General features: G+C 43.8%; 1 pseudogene; it reads left to right on the top strand.

Annotated features, from left to right (window-relative positions):
• Positions 1-384: 384 nt before the first annotated feature.
• The window catches only part of LOC128697392 (zinc finger protein 84-like), a 172,645-nt pseudogene continuing 147,167 nt past the window's right edge, over positions 385-25,862 (top strand).

Here is a 25,862-nt window from a genome sequence, read left to right as displayed (position 1 = left end):
TACACAGCAACACAGTAATGACCATATGACCTGTCTTTGTAATACTCATTTGTACTAAATTGTTATCTGTTTTACAATAATTTTTGTACCACTGAATATGTCATTGCTTAGTTAATCTTAAGTTAATTTTAAGCCTGCCCATAATGCTCTGCATACAAGGGGCTTTGGCATGCTACACTTTAAAAATTGTATTCCTTGTACTTCTCTGTATCATGTTCAAATAAATAAATAAATAAATAAATAAATAAATAAATAAATAAATAAATTAATAAATAAATATTATGTGCTGTACGTGCCCCGGGTGTTATGGTTCAATAAAGCGTCAGCTGCGGTGACCCTTAAGTGCTGTACGTGCCCCGGGTGTTATGGTTCAATAAAGTGTCAGCTGCGGTGACCCTTAACAACAACAATAACAACAACAACACCAGTCAGATTTATTGAAAGTTTTTCATAATTCTTGTTATTATGTGAAGCTCTGGAGTAACTATCACTGTAACACTTATTTGTGAGGTAAGTGAACACTCTCTCATATTGTTACTTATTGTCACAAGGTGATAAATTAACGGAAATAATGATAATATTGTCGATGATACAAGTCATCTCCCATATTACTAAAACCTCGGTAAGTTCACTTAAGTTTATTAAAGTTCAGTTACACTTAAGTTCAGTTACACTTAAGTACAGTAAAACTTCAGCTTTGTCACGCTTCAGTACAGTCACACTTAAGTATAGTTGCACTTAAGTACAGTTACACTTTAGTACAGTTACACTTCAGTTCAGTCACACTTCAGCTTAGTCACACTTCAGTTCAGTCACACTTCAGTTCAGTCACACTTCAGTTCAGTCACACTTCAGTTCAGTCACACTTCAGTTCAATCACGCTTCAGTTTAGTCACACTTCAGTTCAGTCACACTTCTGTTCAGTCACACTTCAGTTCAGTCACACTTCTGTTCAGTCACACTTCAGTTCAGTCGCACTTCAGTTCAGTCACACTTCAGTTCAGTCACACTTCAGTTCAGTCACACTTCAGTTCAGTCACACTTCAGTTCAGTCACACTTCAGTACAGTCACACTTCAGTACAGTCACACTTAAGTTCAGTCACACTTCAGTTCAGTCACACTTCAGTTCAGTCACACTTCAGTTCAGTCACACTTCAGTTCAGTCACACTTAAGATCAGTCACACTTCAGTTCAGTCACACTTCTGTTCAGTCACACTTCAGTACAGTCACACTTAAGTTCAGTCACACTTCAGTTCAGTCACACTTAAGTTCAGTCACACTTCAGTACAGTCACACTTCAGTTCAGTCACACTTCAGTCCAGTCACACTTTAGTTACCTGGAGTTTTACCTGGAGAGAGTTTCGGGGGTCAACGCCCCCGCGGCCCGGTCTGTGACCAGGCCTCCTGGTGGATCAGAGCCTGATCAACCAGGCTGTTGCTGCTGGCTGCACGCAAACCAACGTACGAGCCACAACCCGGCTGATCAGGAACTGACTTTAGGTGCTTGTCCAGTGCCAGCTTGAAGACTGCCAGGGCTCTGTTGGTAATCCACCTTATGTGTGCTGGGAGGCAGTTGAACAGTCTCAGGCCCCTGACACTTATTGTATGGTCTCTTAACGTGCTAGTGACACCCCTGCTTTTCATTGGGGGGATGGTGCATCGTCTGCCAAGTCTTTTGCTTTCGTAGTGAGTGATTTTTGTGTGCAAGTTCGGTACTAGTCCCTCTAGGATTTTCCAGGTGTATATAATCATGTATCTCTCCCTCCTGCGTTCCAGGGAATACAGGTTTAGGAACCTCAAGCGCTCCCAGTAATTGAGGTGTTTTATCTCCGTTATGCGTGCCGTGAAAGTTCTCTGTACATTTTCTAGGTCGGCAATTTCACCTGCCTTGAAAGGTGCTGTTAGTGTGCAGCAATATTCCAGCCTAGATAGAACAAGTGACCTGAAGAGTGTCATCATGGGCTTGGCCTCCCTAGTTTTGAAGGTTCTCATTAACCATCCTGTCATTTTTCTAGCAGATGCGATTGATACAATGTTATGGTCCTTGAAGGTGAGATCCTCCGACATGATCACTCCCAGGTCTTTGACACTTAAGTTCAGTCACACTTCAGTTCAGTCACACTTCAGTTCAGTCACACTTCAGTTCAGTCACACTTTAGTCACACTTAAGTTCAGCCACATTTAAGTTCAGAGTCACACAAGTTATTACAATTATCATACATAGTAACATACACAAAATAATCATTGTGAAAAATGATCAAGGAATTGTAAAAATAATATTGGAGCAGAAGTCTTATAAGACTGAGATGTGACCTGACTCACCATGCTGGGTCATGTGACCTGACTCACCATGCTGGGTCATGTGACCTGACTCACAATGCTGGGTCATGTGACCTGACTCACCATGCTGGGTCATGTGAATTGACTCACAATGCTGGGTCATGTGACCTGACTCACCATGCTGGGTCATGTGACCTGACTCACCATGCTGGGTCATGTGACCTGACTCACCATGCTGGGTCATGTGACCTGACTCACCATGCTGGGTCATGTGACCTGACTCACCATGCTGGGTCACGTGACCTGACTCACCATGCTGGGTCATGTGACCTGACTCACCATGCTGGGTCATGTGACCTGACTCACCGTGCTAGGTCATGTGACCTGACTCACTGTGCTGGGTCATGTGACCTGACTCACCATGCTTGGGTCATGTGACCTGACTCACCATGCTGGGTCATATGACCTGACTCACAATGCTAGGTCATGTGACCTGATTCACCATGCAGGGTCATGTGATCTGACTCACCATGCTGGGTCATGTGACCTGACTCACCATGCTGAGTCATGTGATCTGACTCACCATGCTGGGTCATGTGACATGACTCGCCATGCTGAGTCATGTGACCAGACTCAGCATGCTGATTAATGTCATCCTGAAACATGTGACCTACTCAGCATGCTGAGTCCTGTGATCTGCCTCACTGTGCTGGGTCATGTGACCTGGCTCAGCATGCTGAGTCATGTATCATCATGAGTCAAGTGACCTGACTCAGCATGCTGAGTCATGTGATCTGACTCACCATGCTGGGTCATGTTACCAGACTCAGCATGCTGGGTCATGTGACCTGACTCAGCATGCTGGGTCATGTGACCTGACTCACAATGCTAGGTCATGTGACCTGATTCACCATGCTGGGTCATGTGATCTGACTCACCATGCTGGGTCATGTGACCTGACTCACCATGCTGGGTCATGTGACCTGACCATGCTGGGTCATGTGACCTGACTCACCATGCTGCATCATGTGACCTGACTCACCATGCTGGGTCATGTGACCTGACTCACCATACTGGGTCATGTGACCTGACTCACCATGCTGGGTCATGTGACCTGACTCACCATGCTGGGTCATGTGACCTGACTCACCATGCTGGGTCATGTGACCTGACTCACCATGCTAGGTCATGTGACCTGACTCACCATGCAGGGTCATGTGACCTGACTCACCATGCTGGGTCATGTGACTTAACTCACCATGCTGGGTCATGTGACCTGACTCACCATGCTGGGTCATGTGACCTGATTCACCATGCTGGGTCATGTGACCTGACTCACCATGCTGGGTCATGTGACCTGACTCACCATGCTGGATCATGTGACCTGACTCACCATGCTGGGTCATGTGACCTGACTCACCATGCTGGGTCATGTGACCTGATTCACCCTGCTGGATCATGTTACCTGACTCACCATGCTGGGTCATGTGACCTGACTAACCATGCTGGGTTATGTGACCTGACTCACCATGCTGGGTCATGTGACCTGACTCACCTTGCTGGGTCATGTGACCTGACTCACAATGCTGGGTCATGTGACCTGACTCATTATGCTGGGTCATGTGACCTGATTCACCATGCTGGGTCATGTGACCTGACTCACCATGCTGGGTCATGTGACCTGACCCACCATGCTGGATCATGTGACCTGACTCACCTCAATTACTGGGAGCGCTTGAGGTTTCTAAACCTGTATTCCCTGGAACGCAGGAGGGAGAGATACATGATTATATACACCTGGAAAATCCTAGAGGGACTAGTACCGAACTTGCACACGAAAATCACTCACTACGAAAGCAAAAGACTTGGCAGACGATGCACCATCCCCCCAATGAAAAGCAGGGGTGTCACTAGCACGTTAAGAGACCATACAATAAGTGTCAGGGGCCCGAGACTGTTCAACTGCCTCCCAGCACACATAAGGGGGATTACCAACAGACCCCTGGCAGTCTTCAAGCTGGCACTGGACAAGCACCTAAAGTCAGTTCCTGATCAGCCGGGCTGTGGCTCGTACGTTGGTTTGCGTGCAGCCAGCAGCAACAGCCTGGTTGATCAGGCGCTAATCCACCAAAAGGCCTGGTCACAGACCGGGCCGCGGGGGCGTTGACCCCCGATACTCTCTCCAGGTAAACTCCAGGTAATGCTGGGTCATGTGACCTGACTCAGCATGCTGATTCATGTCATCCTGAGTCATGTGACCTGACTCAGCATTGTCATGTAGGGAGGTAATGATTAGGGGAATATGGGGGTAAGAAGAGAGAGTTAGTAGGTAGGGGACAGGCGAGGCAGTAGGAGGGATGAGTGCAGAGGTAGGTAGGTAATGTGAGGATACTGGTGACCATACCATCACCTCTTATTACTCTATCCACCACACTACTCAACCTCTCACTACTTGAAATAAAATAATGAAAGAGTAAATAACAGAGACAGTGAATATTACTATTCTACTCAAACACAGTTTATTATTAATTCCTTGTACAATAATATATTTGGGAACAGGAGAACATTATTGTGGTTTAGATAAATGGGGTGGTACACATAAGCAGTGAGACAGGGAATACAATCAACTTGACGAAAATGAATATAACTTACAATATAGTACAGAGGACAGTTCATCAGAGGAACTAAGCCACAGGTCCCAAGACCTACACAGCACAAGTACTGCGCCAAGCCAGTACTCTGCCCAATGCCTCCAACAGTCTCCTCCAGAGACTTCAGCAGCCTTCTCCAGAGCCCTGCAGCAGCTCCGCCCGAAGTCTCTCTGCTCAGAGCTCTGCACCCAGGCCAGAGCTCTGCACGAATCTCCTCTGCTCAGCTGTTCCTTGGGCTTATATGGTGGTCCAACCACACCCCACTACCACGTGTACGACCTGACGCCTAGGTCTGACGCCATCAAGAACAAAAGACCTCAGACGTGGGCGTGGCTACCCGACATTTGCCAAGGCAGGTGTGACCATATAATTGGTTAAAATAGGTCTCCCCAGAAACCTCAAGCCCAGCTGAACTACATCACATCCCCCTTTCTCCCCCAATTTAAAATATCTGATAACTAGGACAATTTGTCCTAAGTTATTAGACTATTTTAATCCTAACCCCTTTAATCTATTACAATACAAAGACAAAATTATACATAATACAAAATTATTCAATTACATATATTTCCCTCAACCTTCTCATCTACCACAAGGCAGTATAATCAGTACACCTGGCAGTTGGCCAGCATAACAGTTGCTCTCTGGTGCAAAGCCTCTTTACCCATCATTTCTCCTTAAACCTAAATATCAGGCTCCAGTGCCTTCCCTACTTCTACTAGAAATGCACTAGCCAATGCTAGTCACCCTCGCACGTTAACCATTGGGCCAAACCTCTCTAGGCTTCTTTGGCGTGGAAAACTGCTCCAACGGGTTGCATTCTTTCAAGTAACTGCAACTGGACCACTTCACGACCACCAAGGTCGCATTTCAGCACACCTCACATGCACACTACAACATCTGAAAATCGAGACAAGGCAGGCATCGCAGCTAAGGCCCTCCATTATCCTGTACCACTACTAGGATTCACTGGCCTCATAAAACAAGGCGGCCATAATCACTGGACCATATTCAAGGTCACCTTATTTCACACAGGTAACACTAACACTTCTGGCAAGTTAAAGTAGGCTGGGGACATCTCACACTCTTGTCTCATGGCTGGCAGGGCATCCCCACATACCGGTCGTACAGGTCGACCAGCAATGCAGGATACACCTCCATACCGCCCTTGAAAGTAGGCTGGTCCCAGCAGCTGGAGTCCATCTCTGCGGCTCACGTCCTTCCACATCTCCGAGGATGGCAACTCCTTCATAGTAGATTCTCCTCTCCTGGCACACCAGCCAGAATCCCTCACACACCACTGCAGCATCACTGCCATCTCCTCCTCTTGAGCTAAGCAGCATCGCAGCATCACAGCATGGCCACAGCATATCCATCATCACAGCACGGCCGTATCACAGCAGAACACAGCCCGGCCACAGCATCGCAGCACGGCTACAGCATCTTAGCAGCATCACAGCAGCCGACATCAGCAGTAGCAAGCTATGGTCAGTTGCTCGAGGTGAGGTCACTTCAGGTCATCAACAGCAGGTGCTGTCACCCATCCCTGGCAACTGCGGGTAACTGGCGGTCTGCAGGTGATGGTCACAGAGGCTGGGTGACGCAGACAGACACCCACTACACTGGATGACAGACCAGGGCAGCAATACATCTACTGGGGCACATCAACTGGGTGACTGGGCACATCTGATGGATAATAATCATAGGCAGCTCTTCAGTGGGTGACAGTTGTGGGCTAGTCTTCAAAGGCGGGCTGGGTGACTTCTCGTTCCTCTGCAGATATTCAATTTCGGCCAGTAATTGCTTCCCCCAAAAGTCTCACCCAAATACTGATATTCTCAACCATTTATCTAAAACCAACAACCAACTCCACCCAACATAATATTACACCCAAACAACTACTCAGACCCTGAGTCAAAAAAGGTCAGCTAAGGTCACTAGGACCATAATATCACACAGATATTTACTTAAGCCTTACACACACCACAAAAATGATAGCAAATGGTAGCACAACATAAGTATAACCGAGCAGTCAAAAATAAGGCACATGGGACTGGTTCCTACTATAAAAATAAGAAGAACCACCACCGCTTAGACACCATGTCATGTAGGGGGGTAATGATTAGGGGAATATGGGGGTAAGAAGAGAGAGGTAGGGGACAGGCGAGGCAGTAGGAGGGATGAGTGCAGAGGTAGGTAGGTAATGTGAGGATACTGGTGACCATACCATCACCTCTTATTACTCTATCCACCACACTACTCAACCTCTCACTACTTGAAATAAAATAATGAAAGAGTAAATAACAGAGACAGTGAATATTACTATTCTACTCAAACACAGTTTATTATTAATTCCTTGTACAATAATATATTTGGGAACAGGAGAACATTATTGTGGTTTAGATAAATGGGGTGGTACACATAAGCAGTGAGACAGGGAATACAATCAACTTGACGAAAATGAATATAACTTACAATATAGTACAGAGGACAGTTCATCAGAGGAACTAAGCCACAGGTCCCAAGACCTACACAGCACAAGTACTGCGCCAAGCCAGTACTCTGCCCAATGCCTCCAACAGTCTCCTCCAGAGACTTCAGCAGCCTTCTCCAGAGCCCTGCAGCAGCTCCGCCCGAAGTCTCTCTGCTCAGAGCTCCACCCAGGCCAGAGCTCCGCACGAATCTCCTCTGCTCAGCTGTTCCTTGGGGTTATATGGTGGTCCAAGCACACCCCACAACCACGTGTACGACCTGATGCCTAGGTCTGACGCCATCAAGAACAAAAGATATCAGAAGTTGGCGTGGCTTCCCAACATTTGCCAAGGCAGGTGTGACCATATAATTGGTTAAACTAGGTCTCCCCAGAGACCTCAAGCCCAGCTGAACTACATCACAGCATGCTGAGTCCTGTGATCTGACTCACCATGCTGGGTCATATGACCTGGCTCAGCATACTGAGTCATGTGTCATCCTGAGTCAAGTGACCTGACTCACCATGCTGGGTCATGTGACCTGACTCAGCATGCTGATTCATGTGTCATCCTGAGTCAAGTGACCTGACTCAACATGCTGAGTCATGTGATCTGACTCACCATGCTGGGTCATGTGACCTGACTCAGCATGCTGAGACATGTGTCATCCTGAGCCAAGTGACCTGACTCACCATGCTGAGTCATGTGACCTGGCTCAGCATACTGAGTCATGTGTCATGCTGAGTCAAGTGACCTGACTCACCATGCTGGGTCATATGACCCGACTCAGCATGCTGAGTCATGTGATCTGATTCACCATGCTGGGTCATGTGACCTGACTCAGCATGCTGAGTCAGGTCACATGACCCACACTGCTCAGCATGCTGAGTCATGTGACATGACACCTGGCTCATCATGCTGAGTCATGTATCATGCTGAGTCATGTGACCTGACACCTGACTCCTCATGCTGAGTCATGTATCATGCTGGGTCATGTGACCTGACTCAGCATGCTGAGTCATGTGGCCTGACACCTGACTCATCATGCTGGGTCATGTGACCTGACTCAGCATGCTGAGTCAGGTCACATGACCCACACTGCTCAGCATGCTGAGTCATGTGACCTGACACCTGACTCATCATGCTGAGTCATGTATCATGCTGAGTCAGGTGTCAGATCATATGTGAGGTCACATCTCAACCTTATAAACCTTCTGCTGCTCTATTATTATTACTGTTCCTTGATGATGTGAGAAATCATGAGAGTGCTTGGAAATTCACTATTTTTATGACAATGGTTATTTTGTATATTGTGATATTACCTGTTTATTGTGATCTTATTACATAGTAACATGTACGTAAATTACCTACGATAACCCAAAATAAAAGTCAGATGAAGTAACTTATATTCAGTGTTGTTGTAATATTACTAGTAAGCATTGTTTGTCCCATACAGGTTTAGTGCTCCATCATGAATATAATAATAACGAAGTTGTTAACTGGTGTGAGAAATGTCTAGAATTTTGTTGCTTGAGAAGACCTGATAAATATGTAATTTGAGTCATAATATTTACTAACATATAAATTATCTTGTTATACTGTTGCTTATGTTGTGTCAAGTGCTTGACCTTGTTGCTACCTGACCTTGCTGCTACCTGACCTTGCTGCTACCTGACCTTGCTGCTGCCTGACTTTGCTGCTGCCTGTCCTTGCTGCTACCTGACCTTGCTGCTGCCTGACCTTGCTGCTGCCTGACCTACCTGTGGCTTGACCTTGCTTCTGCCTAACTTTGCTGCTACCTGACCTTGCTGCTGCCTGACCTTGTTGCTGCCTGACCTTTCTGCTGCCTGACCTTGTTGCTGCTTGACCGTACTGCTGCTTGACCTTGTTGCTGCTTGAACTTGCTGCTGCCTTACCTTCCTGTGGCTTGACCTTGCTTCTGCCTAACTTTGCTGCTACCTGACCTTGCTGCTACCTGACCTTGCTGCTACCTGACCTTGTTACTGCCTGACCTTGCTGCTGCCTGACCTTGTTGCTGCCTGACCTTGTTGCTGCTTGACCCTACTGCTGCTTGACCTTGCTGCTGCCTGACCTTCCTGTGGCTTGACCTTGCTTCTGCCTAACTTTGCTGCTACCTATGGTTATGATCAGAGATCATAGCCATCCTATTGACTGGTCTTCTGCTAAAACTGTCTTCCCTACTTGCAACTTTAACAGTCGTCGTCTGGTTGAATCCTCCCTAATACACAACTTTCCTTTTATGAATCTTAGTCCTGGCTTCATCTCTGTAGATGCCTTCCTCTCCCACTACGTTGTAAAATGCTCCAAACTTCAGAACACCCTTGACTTAACCTGAGTCCTCCTTTTTTCTTCTTCTCCCTCTTTCCCTTTCCTCTTTTGTTTTTTCTTTTCTCTTCTGGGTTGTCTTTCTTCTGTCTTGTGTTTCTGCTCCTTCATTATTTATTTCATTACTTCCCCTCCCCCCAACTCTGTGCACTTGCTCTCCCTCTGTGAGCACCTAGCTCCCTTGCAGTGCTCCCCTTTTCTTTATATTTGACTGGCTCCTCCTCCTCCTTAATTCCCCACTACTACTACCACCTCTACCTCTTCCTGCCTCTATATACGAGTCCTGCTCCACTTCTCGTTAGTGTGACTTTGTAAAAGGTCCAAGTCAGACCGAAACGTCATCGTAAGCTCCTCTCTTCTATGTGTGGGTTATCTGTGTACAATGCACACCCTGGCTTTCCACAATACTTGTCTGTGTCACCTGATACGCTAACCGGATTACACACACCCTGGCTTTCCCCGTGTCCATGTCCTCTGACACAGAGAGATCCACAGGTCCCTGAGGTCTGCTCCAAAACCATTCAGAAGGTCAGCAAAACCATACCACGGACGGGGATAGAACCTGCGATCAGAGAGTCTGGAGTTCTGAGACTCTCTGATCGCGGGTTCTATTCCTGTCCATTGTATGGTTTGTTTGCAATCGTGTCATTACGATTTCGTGAGTCATGTTGACGGCTTTGAGGGGACTTGAGCTAGAGTTCGTCACAGCCACGCTAGCTGGAGATTCGTCTGTAAAAACTTGCATTTGTGGTCACAGTGGTGCCTATGCTAACCTTCCTATGGTGTAGAAATATACCTAGTTGGATGAATCTTATTGTGGCTAGCTGGCCCAGTGGCTAACGCAATGGTTTGGAGTTCTGAGACTCTCTGATCTTGGGTTCTATCCCTGTATGTGGTATGGTTTGTTTGCAATCATGTCATTATGATTTTGCGAGTCATGTTGATGGCTTTGAGGGGACTTGAGCTAGAGTTCATCACGGCCACGCTAGCATTTATGGTCACAGTGGTGCCTATGCTAACCTTCCTATGGTGCAGAAATATACCTAATTGGATAAATCTTATTGTGGCTAGCTGACCAATGGCTAATGCGACTGTCTGGAGTTCTGAGACTCTCTGATCGTGGGTTCTATCCCTGTCCATGGTATGGTTTGTTTCTTTCAGCAGGTGTCCACAGATGTACACCATGATGCAATCTGGTGAACCTCAAAAGCCAGTCACTGTCAGGTGTATTCCATGACCTATGACAACATTCACTAGACTCTGCACCAGCAGGTGCAGAGTCTAGTGAATGTTGTCATAGGTGAGTCACTAGCAGGTGTAGAGTCTGGTGAATACAGTGGACCCTCGACCAACGATATTAATCTGTTCCTGAGAGCTCATCGTTAATCGAAATTATCGTTAGTCGAGTTAATTTTTCCCTAAGAAATAATGGAAATCATATTAATCCGTGCAAGACACCCAAAAGTATTGAAAAAAAAATTTTTACCATATGAAATATTAATTTTAATACATACAAACTGAAGAAGACATGTACAATTACATGTCACTTACCTTTATTGAAGATCTGGTGATGATTGATGGGATGGGAGGAGGGGAGAGTGTGGATGGTGTTAGTGTTTAGAAGGGGAATCCCCTTCCATTAGGACTTGAGGTGTCAAGTCCTTTTCCGAGGTTACTTCCCTTCTTCTTTTAATGCCACTAGGACCAGCTTGAGAGTCGCTGGACCTCTGTTGCAAAACATATCTGTCTATAGAGGCCTGTACCTCCCATTCCTTTATGACATTCCTAAAGTGTTTCACAACATTGTCAGTGTCACAATTAAACACTTGTTCAGGTTTCAGTTCTTCACTGTTTATGTACTCCTTGAATTCCTGCACATATTTTTCAGCTGCTTTTTGGTCCGAACTGGCAACCTCACAATGCCTTATCACACTATGTATGCCACTACGATTCTTAAATCTCTCAAACCAACCTTTGCTGCCCTTAAATTCACTCACATCACCACTAGTTGCAGACATTTTTCTAATTAAATCGTCATGCAGCTTCCTAGCCTTTTCACATATGATCGCTTGAGAGATGCTATCGCCTGCTATCTGTTTTTCGTTTATCCACACCAATAACAGTCTCTCAACATCTTCTATCACTTGCGATCTCAGTTTCGAAAACATAGTTGCACCTTTGGCAAGAACAGCTTCCTTGATTGCCGTTTTCTTGGCTACAATAGCAGCGATGGTTGACTGGGGTTTTGTGTAAAACCTGGTCAGCTCGGAGACACGCACTCCACTTTCATACTTAGCAATGATCTCTTTCTTCATATCCATAGTAATTCTCACCCTTTTTGCTGTAGGGTTGGCACTAGAAGCTTTCTTGGGGCCCATAGTGACTTATTTTGCAGGTGCAATCACTAAAAACGCTGTGATAATATGAAATGTTCCGATTGTATGTTTGGATGGGACCGTGGTGACTGGCTGGCTTGTAAACACTGGCCAAAAGTGGACGCATCTCGAATGGAACAAATCATGTTGGTCGAGTTTTTTAGCACTAGTCGAGGCAAAATTTTTGCATTAAAATGTATCGCTAGTCGGATTTAATATTAGACGATGCCATCGTTGGTCGAGGGTCCACTGTACTGTCAAAGGCCAGTCACCAGCAGGTGTAGAGTCTGGTGAATACTGTCAAAGGTCAGTCACCAGCAGGTGTATTCTGTGAAAGTCTGGTGACCACTGTCAGTCAGGCTGGCTCAGCAGTCCCCACATTGGGTTTGATGACATACCCTGTGGTACTGCCGGCTGGCAGGTTGACTACTTAACCAGCAGTTTGGTAGAAGGTTGTAACACCTTTCATCCTACATTAAGACTACACATATTTTAAGGTAAATAATGAGTGTACTGTATGTGTATTTTATCTCTATTGGCTGCTTTAAATATCGTATTTTAAGTCTGGGATGGGGAGCAAGGGCTACCTACACCTGACTTCCTATAAATATCATATATTAAGTCTGGGATGGGGAGCAAGGGCTACCTACACCTGACTTCCTATAAATATCATATATTAAGTCTGGGATGGGGAGCAAGGGCTACCTACACCTGACTTCCTATAAATATCATATATTAAGTCTGGGATGGGGAGCAAGGGCTACCTACACCTGACTTCCTATAAATATCATATATTAAGTCTGGGATGGGGAGCAAGGGCTACCTACACCTGACTTCCTATAAATAAGTACTACTCACCTCTCGCCCTACATTAAGACTACAAATATTTTAAAGTAAGTAATGAATGTACTGTGTATGTATTTTACTTTTTATTGTGTTTTAAATCCTTTCAGGGACCAAGGCCAAAATCTGAAGGGGTGTCCCAGTGTCCAAGAAATTTTGAAAAAAAAAATGTTTTTTTCTTACAGAATTAAAGATAATATTTTTGTGAAGGTAATAAAACAACAAAAAAAATTCTGATCAGTGCTTACCAAGATACAGCAGCGGGAAGTTGACCCAAAATGACCGGGTGGCGGCAACATCAGTGACTTCCTAAAATCGCATTTTTTTATTTTGTTTTTTATGTTTTTTTCTTTTTCTAGTAACATTTGTGGCGTGTGAGACCAATATAATGTATATTGTATAAGTGTACACTCATTGTATTCAACACAATAACTGCACTAATTTGTTTATCATTATATTGCTTACAAAATTTGTTAACAAGTTTATTGTAAACAAAATGATGAAAATATTAGTGCGGTTATTGTGTTGAATATAATGGTACCACATAGTACCACATGGTACAATGGTGCCATAGGGTACAGTGGTACCATATGGTACAATATGGTACAATGGCACCATTTGGTACAATGGTACCATATGATACAATGGTACCATATGGTACATTGTACCATATGGTACTATATGGTACTGTTGTATTCAACACAATAAACACACTAATATTTTCTTCATTATTTCATTTACAATAATTGTTTACAATAAAAATATGCAAAATGTTGTATATTAGTAATGTTCTATTATATATTTACAAATGTACAGCCACTCGACATGTTCCTTGAGGTGGATGACAAAGCACTTTGTCTTGGAAACTGTCGAGTCACTAGCTAGCTTGTGTCGCCACTCACTCAGTCTTGGCTGGTGCCTTGTGGTATCAACATCTCCAACTGACCATATGGTATCATACGTTACAGGGTACCATATGGTACATTGTGCTGTATGGTATAGCATACCATACAGTATAGGATACCATATGGTGCAGGGTACCATATGGTGCAGGGTACTATATGGTGCAGGGTACCATATGGTGCAGGGTACTATATGGTGCAGGGTACCATATGGTGCAGGGTACCATATGGTGCAGAGTACCATATGGTGCAGGGTACCATATGGTGCAGGGTACCATATGGTGCAGATACAGGGATCCCTATGGAAATAAGTCACCCTGACTTTTTTGGGTTATCCTAGGATTTTATACATATGCTGCTATGTATGATAATCTATGTAACTGTATTTGTGTACACCTGAATAAACTTACTCAGGCAGATGTGGCATCATTAGTCTATTTAGGTATACACAAATAAAGTTACATAGATTATCATACATAGCAGCATATGTTTGGAGAACCCAGGATAACCCAAAAAAAGTCAGACAGACTTATTTCCATTAGGGTCCCTGTACACTGTGCCATATGGTTCAGTGTACAATATGGTATAATGTACCATATGATACAATGTACTATATGGTACATTGTACCATATGTTACCATTGTACTGTATGATACCATTGTATATGTCACTATTGTACCATATGGTACCATTGTACCATATGGTACAATGGTACCATATGGTTCAAAACCATAGAATTCCTCTTCAAATCCACTTCCATCAGTCTTAGAAATGTAAGTTGTGAAGAGGAGAGTCAGAATTCACCAGGAGAGTGAGTGGGGAGTGAGAGCTTCCTTGCACCCAGGCATGATGAACAAAGCTACTTTGGCGGCATTCCCACAGTGCCATGCAGCCTTCCAGATTTTTTCTATAGTGTGCACACTGACCACCCAGACCCATTCTCTCAGATGTAGGCCTACCAGCCTTCTTGCACTAAATTTGACGCTGCTAGAATTTTGGCGTAGATCTACGGTTTGGACCCTCAACATAAAGCCGTAGATCTATGGCATGGACCCTGAAAGCGTTAATGCCTAGTTTCCATAATAACTTAATATAAGTGGAAAAAAATGGCATTCTGCTTTCTGGCAATGTCCGCTTTCTGACAGTAGCCTGAAACCTAACCTGCTATATAAGTGGGGCTCTACTGTACATTAAAATCCCTCTCCCCAGTCTAGGGCTTACTATAGTCACCTAATGCTCAAGTACCTACTTACTGCTAGGTGAACAGGAGCAGTAATTATAAAGAGACATGCCTATCATTCATGTGTGCCTGATAGCAATCCCCGGTATGTAGCTGAGGGCACTGTTAATCAAGCCACCTTCCTGCCTGGGTATCTCACTGCTGACTTAGCAATGTAGTAAAGTAGTTTGGTTCCTCATAATAACACCTTTATAAATGTCATGATCAATGCCATGTGATACAGTTAACCATGTTAAGATAAGATAAGATTTTATGGAATTTTTTTATCCAGAGGCTTGTCCACCCAGGATAACCCAAGAAAGTCAGTGCATCATCAAGGACTGTTTCTCACATTTCCATTGGGGTTCTTCAATCTTGTCTCCCCTATGATGCAATTATTATGCACGGCATTGTAAAAGATTGAATTAAAAAATGCTCCATATATAATGTCAGTCCTGAAGAGTAACCAGGATAGGACAGGAGAAGGTGAAGTGTGATTTTGAGTCAGTACTGTAAGTGCATTGGCTGGAGCAAGATGTCTTAGGATGTATAAGTAGGGGGATGGTGAGTTTGGAGAAGTTTAGGCCATAGGCTATTTTATTGGTTTTGGTGCTCTCATGTTTATCTGTAAGGCCCTGGTATGAGGAGAGGCCTGTTTAAGTTTTGGGAGAGCACTTGTGTAGTGTTGTGCCTGCAGGCTAAGAAGATGGCAGAAGAGAGGTGTCATGGATCCTCTCTGTTTATAAATGTTTGTTTTTTTAACCACTAGTAGCAGTGTGCTAGTGAGCTAATGTACTCACCTATTTGTACTCACCTATTTGTGGTTGCAGTGGTCGAGTTATTGCTCCTGGACCTGCCTCTTCACTGATTGCTACTAGGTCCTCTCTCTCTCTGCCCCATGAGCTTCATCATACCTCGCCTTAAAACTATGTATGGTTCCCACCTCAACTACATCACTTTCTAGGCTATTCCACGGTCTGACTACTCTATGACTGAAGAAATACTTCCTAACATCCCTTTGATTCATCTGAGTCTTCAACTTCCAATTGTAACCTCTTGTGTCTGTGTCCCTTCTCTGGAGCATCCCATCTTTGCCCACCTTGTCTATTCCACACAGTATTTAATATGTCGTTATCATGTCTCCCCTGACCCTCCTGTCCTCCAGTGTCGTCAGGCCGATTTCCCTCAACCTTTCTTCGTAGTACCTGGTAAAGGTGTACTGGTGTTTGGTGATTTTTGTACGTAGTGGGAAGGTTGTATGTTGTATTTATAAGTTTACTATTTATATAGTTATATTTTTGTATGTTTAGTTTTTGTGTCCTTCCTTATAATAAATATAAGCACAGTGGTCCCCCGACTTATGATATTAATCCATTCCAGAGAGCACATCGTAAGATGAAATTATCGTAAGTTGAATTAATTTTCCCCATAAGAAATAATGGAAATCAAATTAATCTGTTCAAGACATCCAAAAAGATGAAAAAAAAAAAAAATTTTACCACATGAAATATGCATTTTCCTACACACAAACAGAAGGATACATGCACAATATAGTATATTGTGTAATGAAGAATAAATGTCACTTACCTTTATTGAAGATGTTGTGATGAGTGATGGGATGGGAGGAGGGGAGATGATGGAGGTGTATTATTATTCCATAAGGACTTTAGGTATCAAGTCCTTTTCTGGGGTTACTTCTCTTTTATTTTTAATGCCACTGGGAACAATTTGAGAGTCACTGGACCTCCGTTGCACCAAAAATCTGTCCATAGAGCTCTGTACCTCACGTTCCTTAAGATTTTTTTAAACTGGATCACAACATTGTCATTCTAAAAGTCACCAGCATGGCTTGCAATAGCTGTGTCAGGGTGATTTTCTTCCATAAAGGTTTGCACCCTTGTCCACGTTGTACACATTTCCTTAATTGTTGAAGAAGGCAACTTCCTCGATTTCTCTCTCCCCTCCTCAGAAGCAATTTCCTCAGTTGTGGCCTCTAGCTGTTGCAGATGCTCTTGCCGCTCATCAGTGGTTAGTTCTTCATCTTTGTCCTCCACAAACTCTTCCACATCCTTGCCACTAACCTCCAACCCCAAGGACTTCCCCAATGCCACAATAGATTCTACAACTGGCATAGGCTCCTCAGGGTTAGCCCCAGACCCTTCAAAATCTCTCTGTTGTACACATTTTGGCCACAGTTTCCTCCAAGCAGAGTTCAAGGTCCTCTTAATCACTCTCTTCCAAGCCTTACCTATAAGGTTTATGCAATTGGGGATACTGAAGTGATCTTTCCAAAACTCTCTTAGGGTCAATCGAGTGTCTGAGGTCACTTCAAAGCTCTTTTGAAACATTGCTTTGGTGTACAGTTATTTGAAATTTGAAATGACCTGCTGGTCCATGGGCTGGAGGAGAGGAGTCGTATTTGGAGGCAAAAACTTAACTTTTATGAAGCTCAACTCCCCGAAATTCTCTCTGCTAAGTCTAAAGGATGATGAGAAGCATTGTTTAATACCAGGAGGCACTTAAGCTCTAATTTATTTTCAAGGAGATACTTTTTCACAGTGGGGTCAATCACATGGTAAAGCCAGTCACAGAAAATGTCCCTAGTGACCCATGCCTTATTGTTTGCCCTCCACATCACACACAAATTAGCCTTGATGACATTGTTTTTCCTGAACACTCTGGGAGTTTCAGAGTGATACATGAGTAGAGGCTACACTGTGCAATCCCCACTAGCATTACTACACAACATTAAAGTAACCCTGTCCTTCATAGGCTTGGGTCCTGGGAATGCTTTTTCCTCCTGTATAATGTAGGTCCTGTTTGTCATTTTCTTCCAAAACAGGCCTGTTTCGTCACAATTAAACACTTGTTGGGGTTGCAATCCTTTAGCCTTTATGTACCCCTGGAATTCCTGCACATATATTTCAGCCACTTTTTTGTCTGAACTGTCAGCATCACCATGCCTTATCACACTGTGTATGTCACTACAATTCTTAAATCTCTCAAACCAACCATTGCTGGCCTTAAATTCACTCACATCACCACTAGTTGCAGGCATTTTTTTTAAATTAAATCATCATGCAACTGCCTGATCGCTTGAGAGATGCTATCTTCTGATATTTGTTTTTTATTTATCCACACCAATAACAGTCTCTCAACATCTTCGAGTATTTACAATCTGTGTTTCGTAAAGATACTTGCACCTTTCACAACAGCAGCTTCCTTGATTGCCTTTTTGTTTGCCAGGATAGTAGTGGAGTTTGACTGGGGTTTGTTATACAACCTGGCCAGCTCAGAGGCATGCACTCCACTTTCAAACTTATTATCTCCTTCATTTCAGTTGTAATTTTCACCCTTTTTACCACAGGGTTAGCACTAGAAGCTTTCTTTGGGCCCATGGTGGCTTATTTAGCAGTTACAAGCACTAAAAACACTGGAATGATACAAAATGTTCCAAATATATGCATGGAAGCGACTGCACTGGCTTGTAAACATTGTCATACTAACTGAAATATATCTCTCATAAGTGTAATGAATTACCAGACTTTAGGAAACTAATGGCAAAGGCAAGACAAAGGACTTGGTTAAAAGTTTTAGTTTTAGCTAAGAGCTTTGGGTTGAAGACCCGTACCAAGTCAGAGCTAGGAGCTGACTGCCTTACTCAAATACTCCACAGTCTGACTTCAGCTCAGTCAGAAGGCAATGCGTGGCGTCAATTCTGGAACCACCATTTGGTCGCTACGGTAGTGGTTACACATTTGTAATACCTAACCTAATATAATAATAATATAATATAATACAATATAATATAATTCAATAATAATGCCTAATGAATAACATCTTATTGAATACAACCTTGCTTGAGAGTACCTTTGATGATTTATACTGTACCCGATAATAATATATAGTCGAACCTGCTTTATCTAGCAAGTAATAAAGTGGTTCGCAATATATTATTACTGAACTTATTTTAACCAGGCCTTTTATTTTGTATATAATGGAGCATGAAGGAGGGGTGCATAACACCTCCCCCCTCACGACTGATGGTCGCCATTGACTTGTACTCTCGGTGGTGGTTAGCGATGGTTGCAGTAGAAAAGGTTGTAACTGCAGTCCTAAGTCAGCTCCAGTTTTCTCCACAACATAGATTACCATAACAAGTACCAACTCACACTGTTAAAGTAAAGGTATATTAATAAAGATTCAAGGCCTAGAGAAGGCAATGAGATTTTGTTTTCCTTTTATATGGGAAATAGTAATAGAGAAGGGTTGAATTCTCAAAGCCCAATGAAGTATTCTGGCATTCTTCGATTTCATAGTATTTGTAAAGATCAGAGAAAGGATTATGATCAGAGTATACTGATATCTGATGGGGAGAAGTTCCTAAATATACATCAAAATTCTCTAGGGATACAACCAGAGCTAAGGCTTCTTTTTCTATAGTTGAGTAATGAATTTGGTGTTTCTTTAACTTTGAAGAAAAATAAGAAACAGGTTACAATAAGTCAGAATTTGGAGCCTTCCGTAACAACGTGGCTCCCAAAGCATATGCACTTGCATCTTTTTGTAAGTGGAATGGTTTGCTAAAATTAGGACTTAGTAATACTGGGGAAGAGGACAGAAACCTTTTCAAGCAATTAACCCGTAAACGGTCCAATCAGATCTATGTTCACATGTGTAGTGCTACAAAAGTAGATCTACATTTTTTTTTACATATTTTCAAATGTAACAAAAAAATTAGATCAAAGTTTTTTTACACATTTTCAAATATAAAAAACCAAAAAGAATATCTACTTTTTTACATACTTTCAAATGTTGAAAAAACGTATATATACATTTGGACCATTTACGGGTTAAAGGCAACTTCACAGTCCTGGGTCCATGAAAACTTTCTTTTTTGAGTTAGGGGAATGGCTACCTGTGCAAAATTCAGACAAAAAGGACGGTAGTAACTGACAACTTCTAAAAATCTCGATACGCTTTTCCTATCCTTAGAGGTAGGAAATTCTAAGAGGGCTTTTACTTTGGCGTTCAAAGGAGCAACTTCTCTTTGTCCAATACGAAATCCCAAGTATTAAATTTTCGCTTGGTCAAATTCACATTTGGATAAATTCACCATAAAATTATGTTTACTTAAGGCATCAAATAAGGCTTTTAGTTGTCTAAGATGTTGGGGCCAACTGTCGCTGTATACAACTAATTCATCTAAGTGTGCTTCTACCCCATCTAATCCTCCCGAAAGTATGTTCATAATAGGCTGGAACGTAGCGGCTGCATTACAGAAGCCGAAGGGCATAGCGCAATAATTATATAAGCCAACAGGAACTGTAAAGGCTGATATCTCGAGCTCTGGGTGACAACGGGACTTGGTAATACCCTCTTAACAAGTCCAATTTACTAATATACTTAGCTCTGGAGACCTTGTCTATCAAATTGTCAATTCTGGGTATTGGGAACCCATCAGGTACTTGTACAGCATTCACTTTTCTAAAATCTGTGCACATACGTCTGGTCCCATCTGATTTGTGGACTAGAATGCACGGGGATGCCCAAGGACTGTTACTAGGTTTTATCAACCCGTGTGAGATTAAGAAGTTCACCTCTGCCTCTAGCTCACCTTGTTTTTTGGGACTCACTCTGTAGGGAGATTGCTTGACTGGGGTAGGTTTTCTGAGAGTAACATCGTGCACACCCAACATACAAGGTTTTGTGACGTCGTTAAATGGTTGGAGGTTTGCCTTAATCAGGGTTTTTATTTCGTGTCCTTTGTCTACTTCAAGATTTATAAGTAGAGAATTTAGATTCCATAAGGCTGTCGAATTGTTCAGAAGAACCGGGGTTCCTATCATTTTATCCAAACTTGCTGGAGCCTGTTCTTGATTCAGAGACGTTATAGTAAAAATTGGAGAAACGATTCCTGAAAGGGTTAAAGTTGGTTAACGTGATATGTCCATTGTGAGTTCCTCTTCTTTGGCATCCTTACCAAGTAGTTCTTGTCACTTATACGCTTCACAATTTCTAAAGGACCTTCAAATTTGGGTTGTAGAGCACATCCCTGATGAAATTGTTGAACCAGAACTTGATCCTTTTGTTCAAACAAACGAAGTCTAGTTCGGTGGTCATATTCCTCCTTCATCTTAATCTGTGCTTGTCGTAAGTTTTTGGCAGCCAATTCTCTATCTAGGCTCAGGCATTCTTTCATTAAGGTAGGAGAGCTCCTAAAAGTCAGCATTTCTTCCCTGATCTAAGCTTCTTTGAGAACCTGCACTGGTCCTCTAATGTGATGTCCATATATTAACTTAAATGGTGAAAACTTTAAGTTGTCTTGTTCACTTTCTCTTAGGGTGAACAAGAGTAGTGGAATGCCCTCGACCAAATTGTTGGAAGACTGCAGACAATAGGACCGCATCATAATCTTCAGAGTTTGATGGAACCTTTCCACCACGCCTTGCGATTGAGGTTGATAGGCCGTCGCGTAAACAGTCTTGACTCCTAACTGAGGTAAGGCCTCACAGAAAAATTTTGAGGTAAATTTTGACCCTTGATCCGATTGAACTTCTCTTGGAAATCCGAAATGAGAGAAAAATTTAATCAATGCTCTCACTAGTAGGTGAGCATTAATCCTCCAGAGGGGAACTGCTTCCGGGTACCTGGTGATGGTGTTCATGATGGTGAACAGGAACTGGTTGCCCTGCCGAGTCTTGGATAGCGGGCCGACACAGTCAATCACCAAGCGTGAAAAGGGTTTGCCTCTTACTTGTACAGTGGACCCCCGCATACCGATGGAACCACATAACGATTAATCCGCATACCGCTTGCTTTAATCACAAAAATTTTGCCTCGCATACCGCTTAAAAACCCGCTCACTGATTTTCGTCCGAGACGCGTCCAATGTGCGCCCTCAGCCATTGTTTACCAGCCAGCCTCCGCGGTAACATCCAAGCATACAATCGGAATATTTCGTATTATTACAGTGTTTTCGGTGCTGTTTCTGGAAAATAAGTGACCATGGGCCCCAAGAAAGCTTCTAGTGCCAACCCTACACCAATAAGGGTGAGAATTCCAATAGAAATGAAGAAAGAGATCATTGATAAGTATGAAAGTGGAGTGCGTTTCTCCGACCTTGTCAGGTTGTACAAGAAACCCCAATCAACCATCGCTACTATTGTGGGCACCAGAAAGGCAATCAAGGAAGCTGTTCTTGCCAAAGGTTTAACTATGTTTTCGAAACACAGATCGCAAGTGATGGAAGATGTTGAGAGACTCTTATTGGTGTGGATAAATGAAAAACAGCTAGCAGGAGATAGCGTCTCTCAAGCGATCATAAGCGAAAAGGCTAGGAAGTTGCATGAGGATTTAATTAAAAAAATGCCTGCAACTAGTGCTGATGTAAGTGAATTTAAGGCCAGCAAAGGTTGGTTTGAGAGATTTAAGAAGCGTAGTGGCATACATAGTGTGATAAGGCATGGTGAGGCTGCCAGTTCGGACCACAAAGCGGCTGAAAAATATGTGCAGGAATTCAAGAAGTACATAGAGACTGAAGGACTGAAACCTGAACAAGTGTTTAATTGTGATGAAACAGGCCTGTTTTGGAAGAAAATGCCAAGCAGGACCTACATTACTCAGGAGGAAAAGGCACTCCCAGGACATAAGCCTATGAAAGACAGGCTTACTTTGTTGATGTGTTGCAATGCTACTGGTGATTGCAAAGTTAAGCCTTTATTAGTGTATCACTCTGAAACTCCCAGACCGTTCAGGCAAAAGAATGTCCTCAAGGAGAATTTGTGTGTGCTGTGGAGGGCAAACAGTAAGGCATGGGTCACTAGGGACTTTTTCTATGACTGGTTACACCATGCATTTGCCCCCAATGTGAAAGATTACCTAACTGAAAAGAAATTAGAACTTAAGTGCCTCCTGGTGTTAGACAATGCCCCTGGTCATCCTACAGACGTGGCAGAGCGACTTTATGGGGACATGAAATTCATTAAGGTGAAGTTTTTGCCTCCTAATACCACTCCTCTCCTGCAGCCCATGGACCAGCAGGTTATTGCAAACTTCAAGAAACTGTACACAAAAGCTCTGTTTGAAAGGTGCTTTGTAGTGACCTCAGAAACTCAATTGACTCTAAGAGATTTTTGGAGAGAGCACTTTAATATCCTCAATTGTGTAAACCTTATAGGTAAGGCTTGGGAGGGAGTGACTAAGAAGACCTTGAACTCTGCTTGGAAGAAACTGTGGCCAGAATGTGTAGACAAAAGGGATTTTGAAGGGTTTGAGGCTAACCCTGAGAGGATTATGCCAGTTGAGGAATCCATTGTGGCATTGGGAAAGTCCTTGGGGTTGGAGGTTAGTGGGGAGGATGTGGAAGAGTTGGTGGAGGAGGACAATGAAGAACTAACCAGTGATGAGCTGATAGATCAACTTCAAGAGCAAGAGGCCAGACCTGAGAAAACTGGTTCAGAGGAGGGGAGAGAGAAATTGAAGAACTACAGACCAATAGCACTAACATCCCATATCATAAAAATCTTTGAAAGGGTCCTAAGAAGCAAGATCACCACCCATCTAGAAACCCATCAGTTACACAACCCAGGGCAACATGGGTTTAGAACAGGTCGCTCCTGTCTGTCTCAACTACTGGATCACTACGACAAGGTCCTAAATGCACTAGAAGACAAAAAGAATGCAGATGTAATATATACAGACTTTGCAAAAGCCTTCGACAAGTGTGACCATGGCGTAATAGCGCACAAAATGCGCGCTAAAGGAATAACAGGAAAAGTCGGTCGATGGATCTATAATTTCCTCACTAACAGAACACAGAGAGTAGTCGTCAACAGAGTAAAGTCCGAGGCAGCTACGGTGAAAAGCTCTGTTCCACAAGGCACAGTACTAGCTCCCATCTTGTTCCTCATCCTCATATCCGACATAGACAAGGATGTCAGCCACAGCACCGTGTCTTCCTTTGCAGATGACACCCGAATCTGCATGACAGTGTCTTCCATTGCAGACACTGCAAGGCTCCAGGCGGACATCAACCAAATCTTTCAGTGGGCTGCAGAAAACAATATGAAGTTCAACGATGAGAAATTTCAATTACTCAGATATGGTAAACATGAGGAAATTAAATCTTCATCAGAGTACAAAACAAATTCTGGCCACAAAATAGAGCGAAACACCAACGTCAAAGACCTGGGAGTGATTATGTCGGAGGATCTCACCTTCAAGGACCATAACATTGTATCAATCGCATCTGCTAGAAAAATGACAGGATGGATAATGAGAACCTTCAAAACTAGGGAGGCCAAGCCCATGATGACACTCTTCAGGTCACTTGTTCTATCTAGGCTGGAATATTGCTGCACTCTAACAGCACCTTTCAAGGCAGGTGAAATTGCCGACCTAGAAAATGTACAGAGAACTTTCACGGCACGCATAACGGGGATAAAACACCTCAATTACTGGGAGCGCTTGAGGTTTCTAAACCTGTATTCCCTGGAACGCAGGAGGGAGAGATACATGATTATATACACCTGGAAAATCCTAGAGGGACTAGTACCGAACTTGCACACGAAAATCACTCACTACGAAAGCAAATGACTTGGCAGACGATGCACCATCCCCCCAATGAAAAGCAGGGGTGTCACTAGCACGTTAAGAGACCATACAATAAGTGTCAGGGGCCCGAGACTGTTCAACTGCCTCCCAGCACACATAAGGGGGATTACCAACAGACCCCTGGCAGTCTTCAAGCTGGCACTGGACAAGCACCTAAAGTCAGTTCCTGATCAGCCGGGCTGTGGCTCGTACGTTGGTTTGCGTGCAGCCAGCAGCAACAGCCTGGTTGATCAGGCGCTGATCCACCAGGAGGCCTGGTCACAGACCGGGCCGCGGGGGCGTTGACCCCCGAAACTCTCTCCAGGTAAACTCAAGGTAAACAAAGATTAAGGAAATCTGTGCAATGTGGCTGAAAGTGCAAACCTTTATGGATGAGTATCACCCTCACACAGCTATTGCAAGCCGTGCTGGTGATTATTACACTGACAATGTTGTGAAACACTTTAGGGAAGTCATAAAGGAACGAGAGGTACAGGCCACTATGGACAGATATGTTGTGCGAAAGAAGTCCAGTGACTCTGAAGCTGGTCCTAGTGGCATTAAAAGAAGAAGGGAAGTAACCCCAGAAAAGGACTCGACACCTCAAGTCTTAATGGAAGGGGATTCCCCTTCTAAACACTAACACTCTCTCTCCCCTCCTCCCATCCTGGAGTTTACCTGGAGAGAGTTTCGGGGGTCAACGCCCCCGCGGCCCGGTCTGTGACCAGGCCTCCTGGTGGATCAGCGCCTGATCAACCAGGCTGTTGCTGCTGGCTGCACGCAAACCAACGTACGAGCCACAGCCCGGCTGATCAGGAACTGACTTTAGGTGCTTGTCCAGTGCCAGCTTGAAGACTGCCAGGGGTCTGTTGGTAATCCCCCTTATGTGTGCTGGGAGGCAGTTGAACAGTCTCGGGCCCCTGACACTTATTGTATGGTCTCTTAACGTGCTAGTGACACCCCTGCTTTTCATTGGGGGGATGGTGCATCGTCTGCCAAGTCTTTTGCTTTCGTAGTGAGTGATTTTCGTGTGCAAGTTCGGTACTAGTCCCTCTAGGATTTTCCAGGTGTATATAATCATGTATCTCTCCCTCCTGCGTTCCAGGGAATACAGGTTTAGAAACCTCAAGCGCTCCCAGTAATTGAGGTGTTTTATCTCCGTTATGCGCGCCGTGAAAG

This window comes from Cherax quadricarinatus, chromosome 92 (genome assembly GCF_038502225.1).
Source record: "Cherax quadricarinatus isolate ZL_2023a chromosome 92, ASM3850222v1, whole genome shotgun sequence".
NCBI lineage: Eukaryota > Metazoa > Arthropoda > Malacostraca > Decapoda > Parastacidae > Cherax > Cherax quadricarinatus.
Note: the sequence above shows the minus strand (reverse complement) of the source record. Positions and strands in the feature narration are given on the sequence as shown.